The sequence below is a fragment of the Varroa destructor genome, unplaced genomic scaffold, assembly GCF_002443255.2.
Source record: "Varroa destructor unplaced genomic scaffold, Vdes_3.0 BEIS01000003.1, whole genome shotgun sequence".
Lineage (NCBI taxonomy): Eukaryota > Metazoa > Arthropoda > Arachnida > Mesostigmata > Varroidae > Varroa > Varroa destructor.
Genome location: NW_019211456.1, coordinates 11,304,222 through 11,311,867, shown reverse-complemented (window position 1 = coordinate 11,311,867; position 7,646 = coordinate 11,304,222). Strand labels below are relative to the sequence as shown.

The window sequence follows — 7,646 nt, the reverse complement described above, 5'->3', positions numbered from 1 at the left end:
TACTTTCAGACGTCAAAATGTGCAAACGGTCGCTTTATGAGAAATCAATTCGACACGCTTTATAAAGCAGAAACTAAGTTTGTTCTATAGAAAGAAAAAATAGTTCGTCTTCTTCCGCACAGCTTTTCCCAAAAAGGTATTTTCGAGCGATTTTCAAAGAAAATAGCTCAATCCGTTCGCTCCGGGAAGTAGTTTCGGGCCAAACAAACCCGTGAACTCAGACTTTTAAGAAGACATTGTTGCAGATAATACAACACAACGCTTTACGACTCAACGCCATCACTGCTGAACCTGTACACGTCAATGCACTTGTGTGTTGAGATGCAGGAAATTGTCGTAAAGTTAACCTATTCTATAACCATATTCTAGTTAAATTCCTGGGTTGTTAAATTGAAAACGGATGACTGTAACCGAAAGTCGTTCTAAGGCCTGATCGTTGTCTGAACAGAGAGAGAGAGATACGAGTTTTGTGAATTTTTATGCTACCATATAAATGCACGAGTACTCGATATCTGTCAGATGAGTAACATTGCTATTGACATAAAACGACAGTGTATTACAAATGTAATGAGGTCTGCGAATAACTTCGAAATCAACACCGGCTTGCAAAACAAATCCCACAACGCACCTATCTTGATTGTGCGTGTCTATAGCTAGCCGTAGCTTAACCATAACACGTATCGTAAGCCTTTTGGTTCTGAAGCTGTTTAAGTAGCTCCCTGCTAGTTTGTATTGCGAGAAAGGCTACTTTGACGGTCTGTACGGAGGGCAACCTTATATACCTTTTTTGTTCGGTGATCTTTCGTTATCGTATGCTAACAATTTACCAATCGAAAGGCGCACTTGAGAAGACAGTGTGCGCATCCTCGATCTTCGCTCTACGGTCGTTTCGCTCAATGGTTATCACTTTATTTGTTTTTAAAAGATGACAAGATTCAATAACTGACTGAGAGGGTAGTGTCTGCACTAGCACATGCAGTCTACATAAAAATAATACACATTTGTGTCTGGCATTGAAACTCTTGTGGAGTCGAAATAACTGGGTCTACTATAGATATATATGTTCGGTTTTAAGGGCTACGCTACTTCCTCAATCTCATCCCACACTTAATTTATATACTGCTCGGTAAACAAACTGCCTGGTTTAGTTTTGCATCGGCTTAATAACACATGTATCATAACATTTGTAAATCCGTCATTTATGTTAGTTCTCTTTTCTTTATGTTCTTTCCTGCCTTTGATCAATTACACAAGTTGTTATGCTTGTTGTCATTTTTGTTGACCTAGATTTACGTTGCGCTGCTGTAAGTTTGTTTCGATTCATTGAAGTCTTCATTAAGATAGTTTTCGCAGCCGCCAGTCTCAGACTTCACAGTTCTCTGCTGTTTGCTGCGGCCAACGGGCAAATCTAGTTTTCACAGTTGGGCTTGAAAGTCGACAAGGCCACCCAGCCCAGCCATACTCGCGTCCAGTTTCTAAGCAAAGCTAGCGAACTCACCGATATATACGAAGATGCACGTTGGCGAGCAAACGATACTGCCAGTTACTCCGCACTCGATGCCCCCGATTAGACCAGCCGCTTACCAGTTGAATAAGCAGATAAATTGATACGCAGCCAGACACCTGGCGTACCTAGCTCGGAGATAAACGCATCAGACCCGATAGTCTTTTCTTGTTATTAAGCAGACTCCTCAAAACGAGAGCCAGAAATCGTGCCTTCTGGATGCGGCGGGTCGCTATATAACGACGATCTATGTCATTGTAAACCTAATTCTTACGAACTTTGCCGTATAGCTACGAGTGCGCGCAGGCATAACGCTGTAGGTAAGTCATCAAAGTTATGAACTGTTCATACGTACGATTCATAAAATAGATTAAATAGTATTTCTCATTTACCCGTTAGCAAATCTTAAACAGTTATCAATCGAAGTGCACGCCGAAAATAGTATCTGGACTTTTACGAAAAACTTTAACTTTTTTTTACTTTATTTTTTTTGGCAAAAATTGATTTTTTTTTGTTATTATTATTTTTTTACTTTTTATTTTTTAACTCGGTTTCCATCAAGAATGTATTACGAATAGTGTACGTTTGGAAAAAGCCTATTCAACGTTATTCTTGACTGTGCCATTTCGAATTTTCAGCCCTGAGAATTTTTCCAACGACCCTTTTTGGGCAAGATTAGGCGAAATCAACACTTCTGGAAAGCTGAGGGATAAATAGTCGTGAGACATGTTACCTAAAGCAGCCATTAAGGAATCGTTCTATAACATGTTAACCTAAAATTAGTAATAATAAAAATACCAATAATAATTATATGTTATATATGGGAAATTGAATACACTTCTCGGTCTATTTGCTATAAGTCTCAAACAGAACTTTAAGGCGATTCGGTAGTAATTCAGATATTGAACAAACACACTTTTCTGTTATAGTAAATATAATAACGTCACTATTAACAAGAGGACCACTTGCGCATGATGCTAAGATGTGTCCTGATCTTGCGTGTCTGGCCGCGTTATCTGAATCTTGGACGTGCCTCCATTTTGGATGTGTTTATGGTCATGTTATCTTCCTTTGTCGCCTTTCTACCGCGACGTTCAAAATGTACAGTGCTAAACTATACTATACGTATCTATGAATATATATAAAAAAAAAAACAGCGGTATACGAAGCATTTCAATATCTACAAAATATGCTTTGCAAACGCATCATTGAGCTCTGAGGCCTAAAACCCTAAAAGCATTTGAACATTAAGCAGAGTTTCTCTATTTTTGGTGTTTTATATGTGATGCCCATTGCAGCGTCATCAAACAAATATGTATAGGGCCAGATGCCAAGGAAACTTATTATGTATGAGTATCAAAGTTAGAAATATACAGAACGTTTCAAAACTTGAGATCAATCCTTAAAGGTGTAATAAAACTTAAAACGAAAGAACTTTCCGCTTAAAATTGAATTTCATATGAAAGCTACTTGGCAGGTATCGTGTGTAAGGAATACTGCCTCACTTGAAAAAGCCAAGAGGTATATGCCCTCGTTAATATCTATTCCAGATTTGTTCATTCAGCATAATTAGCAACAATAGTATGTCAAACCTAGATGCATTTTTGGTTCATCGTTGGTTGGGTTCAGAGTTGACTTACCTAACCTAACCATTTACGACTGAAGACCTAGGAGTATGATCGAAGGCCTGAACGTGAAAATAGGACTCTGTCTGGTATTATTCAAACCAGCGATATTCTAAAACAAGCTTAAATTTTATTTGGGCATATATAACAAAATATAATATATAATTAATATATAATAATCAACGTAATCTAGTAGCTTGACTGAATTTGAGAAGCAACCAACTTTTTTGTTAGATCATCAATTAATGTTATGCCAATTGCTCGAAATTACTGCCGTTATTCAGAACAGCAGATCTCGAGTATGACTTGTATTTCCAGTCAATAAAGCAGAAAGTATCATAATTATCACTAATAAAAATGTTAAAAAGCGAAACGATTTTGTGTATGAGATGTTTTTATCCTTACGGAGGAAACGAGTACGTTCGGACAATCGCGACAATCACGTATAGCAGGGATGTGCGACGGTTAGCAGGTACCTTGGATTATAATAAACAAATATACATAAAAATGTTTTTTGAATTCTGCTAAGGCGCTTGATTTGGTCAAGTATACGTTTGGTTATTACCGTCCATAACTAAAAACTTGTTTTAGCATCTCGTCACCCCCATCGACGCCTTGAACAAAAACCAAATATGAAAAAAGGTCTTGCTTTCATGCGAATCTTGATCGTAGGTCTTTGGACATAAAAAAAAGTTTTAGAAATTTCATTAAGTACGTTTCCCCATAGCGATATCTGCTAAGTAGCTTTGTCATAAATCTCAACGTTTAAATATCAAATGCAAAAAAAATGCTTTATTTTATAAGCTCTATAGTCTGGTTAAAGATTTCCTTTAAGTTTTGATTCCAGGTACCTCTAACTATCAAAGTCATAATTTATTTGCTTACTTACGTATAACTGTGTGCTGAGATCGGGTACACCAATCGCGCTATTAAGGTTGATTGATTCGACTTCAACGTGGGCTCAGGCTTAGCGACTGACTTCGTCCTATTTTAAACCTGCTTCACAACTGCAGTTGAATAGCCGCTTTTCCCATGGCTCTTGAAAGTAAAATTCCGTTGGTTTGCCTTGATACGATGCAACATACATAATAACGGAACGGCTTTAAGACCTGTCGAAATTGAATTGATATAGTTTTATAGACAAGACGTTGTCAGCTTTATTCAAGCATGATACTGTGTGTCTACATTGTACTCGCTATTATTTTCCTCGACCCAATATATTCTTTCCCCGACTTCTCTATAATATGTACCATACCTTGTATGAATATTAGACCAGTTGACCTATGCCGCTGAGTTTTCAAAGCTGCATCTGTCCGATATCTGGTGCCGTGGATCAGTGTCGTTAATCAAATCTGCTTCATGGCAAAAAGCTGTTGATCCGGCTTTGGACTATCGGAGCAACGAAGATTGCTCAGGTCCTGTCGTGGAAACAAGTCGTATCTAAACAGAAGTAAGAAAAACTAGGTCCCACAGAAATAGAATGACATTCTCCTCTAGACAACAGCCATTAGGTCGGACTGTTCTCTTTTGGCTGCTTTAAAGCCTAGCTTTGAAAAAAATCTCCGCTTCATAGAACTTCGATTTCTTAGGCTTCCCTCCTATATATAGAAACTCATGTACGGGCCTACGTTATAAAGCGCCACCGAAACTCCCCATCGCTTTCTTCTTATCCTTCTTTTCGCCGCAGTTTGTTCCTTGTAGGAAAAACGTTCGGAGTCGCTAGAATATTATTGCAGCTGCAGGCCAACAGCTAGCTAAAGTATCTCTAGTTCTATGCCCATGTTCGACTGCTCGATCGATTCACAGTCTCAATGCGTAAAACGAGTGAGTGGCGCTCGATTTCGATACTTTGAATTATGGTGGCTGTCGCATTGCACACAAAGTATTGACAGGGGGCGTAAACGTATAACTTGTGACACACTAATATGGGACGTCCGTAATTTAATTGGGTGTTATGTGAAACTTATTGAAGACAAAAATGATTAAAGCTCTTTGAAAAGCTGTTAAATAGACTCGCCCGGAACTGGCATGCAATAACTTTCTTTGCTAAGTTGACTATTAGTAATGCCATAAGAAATCGTCAGCTGCATTCGAAAGGCTGAATCCCGCAGTAAAGCAAGGCTTTCCCGCTTTCCAAATACGCGATGGAAATATTTATAAAGAAACACAAAGATTGTTCGGTATGTAATGAGTATAAAACATAAAATAGATATGTACAATCAGCAATGATTGAGTAACGATGAGTAAGTTAAATGGATCAGCTGACGATTATGAATCGCAGCACAGTCTTCTCGGACCTGTGTCGACCAGATACACAATGATAGTGCGTGTTGGTAAGGGCTGCTGCAATACCTTCAACAGCTACAGTCTACATTGCTATAGTGTTCCTCTTCCTCTGCATTTAGGTCTGATTTCTTATCTAGCAGGATCGACGAGGGGACCTGACATGTTAGCCTCACACTCCAGGTATAATTACTCACGTTTATGCCTTATAGCAATGTCGTGTTACCTTTAGTTGCTGGCTTTGGTTGCTTTTTATGTATAACAGTAGATTTTCCAGAAGCCTGCACATTGTCCTCTCTTAATAGACTTAGCTTTCGCTGACTCTGCACTGTATCCATCATGTCCAGTAAGCAATTCTTCAACAACTTGTGTCAGGAATAAGGTTTTAGTCCCTTTTTGCCTGAGAGGCGGCTATGGCGCGTATGTCGGACAGTCACGAGTAAAGCAGAGTACCATGGATTCATGCGTTTTCTTCTATTTTGAACCATTGATCAATGATATATACAGATGCATTAATAAATGTTGAGTGTCAATTGCTTCGAATGTTATCTATATGAAATATTGCTTTGTTAGTTAACTAGTAGTTCTCTAACAGCCCTTCTAATCGCTTGTGACGTTGTTCTATAAGAGACAACTGCTATCGCTGCCTCTGGCTGTGTTCTTATTATCTCGACCGTTATGGCAACGTACTGTTCGCCAAACAAAGATTTAGCATTTATTATGGCCTACCCGTACCGATCAAGACCGGGACATAGCTTCTAAGGGCGAGGTTTGATCGCTATTCAAGTTCTGTTAGGCCATCTTAGGAATATGTATCTGACTACGCAAATTTGACACAATTTCAAGCTCATTTTGCGAAATTCTACATGATGTTAGATTTACAAGAACTCAATTTTGCGTGTGGCCGCCCACAGAACTTCCGCCCCCGGATTTCTGACAATGAGAATCGCTACAATTGAACAGATAATCGTTTCGCACCGGGTCTATTTTTATCATTTTTTCCTTGTGCTAGCTCTGCCGTCGTCGCTGCTACTACCCCGTTAGCGTCAAACAATTGTAAGTTCGGAGAAGTTCCTTTCAGTGCTCACGTCCCGTCAAGCGTGGCCGAGAATTCGTCGGTTATATAGGCGCTGCATCGCCGTGGTACGGGGGTGAGGCTGCGTACAAAAATGTCTTTTCGAAATCTTTCATTTGGTAGAACGGCAGGCGCCTGCCTATAAACGGGTGGTAACAGTAAAACGACCCAACACACAGAAGGGCAAGTTAGGCAGCCATTCCTAGCAGCTAAACGAAAACGCTTGGGAAGAAGGGTACCAACGAAAAAAAATTTTCGTCATTTAGCTTTCATTGCTGTATCCCATACTCATCTGCGGATGGTACACTTTTTGAAAAATGACAGCTATTAGCCAAGCCATACTCTGTTCATACGGTAGAAGCGTAGGGCGGGGGGATTTCACTGGTTTCTTCTTCATGAGTGAAAAACCGAGCGAATGAAAGGAAAAATATGCTATCTTTTGCTATCTTTCGCACCAACATCCTTACGGTAAGTTGGCTGTTAGTAGCGGATAGCTAGATAGCTAGATTCGGGGGGCTAAATTTGTTCAAATCGAGGAGAAATTAATTGAGAACTTCGCGAAGTGTAGCGGATATGACGTATGGGGAGCTACTTCGTTTTTTTTTTCTTTTTCATTATATAGTCTGACGAATAGTAAACTTGCTGAAGCTTTATATGATGCTTGAGCGTCGTATCAAGATGCTGTGTCAGCCCATAGAAGATGCACGAAGGACGATTTTGGCTACTGGACAAGGGTCTGGTTAATCCCAGCCATGAATCTACAAAGCATTCGTGTCAAGAACTAACTAAAAAGTCAATGAAAAAAATATTCAGTGCGCGGCGTTGGTATAACAAGTAGGTTAACCTATTGTATTCTTACCTAAAATATTTGATACAAACTGGCTTTAAAAGTAGTAGAAAGTTGTTGCCGGGGCTTAACGAGAGAAATAGAATGAAAAACTGATGGTAACAAAAGTAATGATAATAGTAGCAATAACATTATTAAGGCAGTGTATGACGGGCAAATTAAAATTGGCTTCACTGTTTAAAGTGAAGGCAACTGTAATAAAGGGGCAAAGGAGAAACGGGAATAGGTAATAGTAGAGATCTTGAATAAGCTTCATTACCTGGAAGAAACCTCCAGATTATGGGAAATTCGGTAGCTGGTTTTGGTGGCCTT

The 7,646-nt window shown here is 39.3% G+C and overlaps 1 long non-coding RNA gene across 2 annotated transcripts; it reads left to right on the top strand.

Moving 5' to 3' along the window:
• The first annotated feature begins 3 nt into the window (after positions 1-3).
• LOC147756518 (uncharacterized) lies at positions 4-2,928 on the top strand. 2 transcript variants are annotated; one of them, XR_015324375.1, is made up of 3 exons: positions 4-136; positions 1,288-1,824; positions 2,143-2,927. It is a non-coding gene; the product is annotated as an uncharacterized LOC147756518 (long non-coding RNA). The 2 variants fall into 2 exon arrangements; XR_015324376.1 differs by lacking the exon at positions 4-136 and adding an exon at positions 679-899 and having other exon boundaries at positions 2,143-2,928.
• Positions 2,929-7,646: the final 4,718 nt, after the last annotated feature.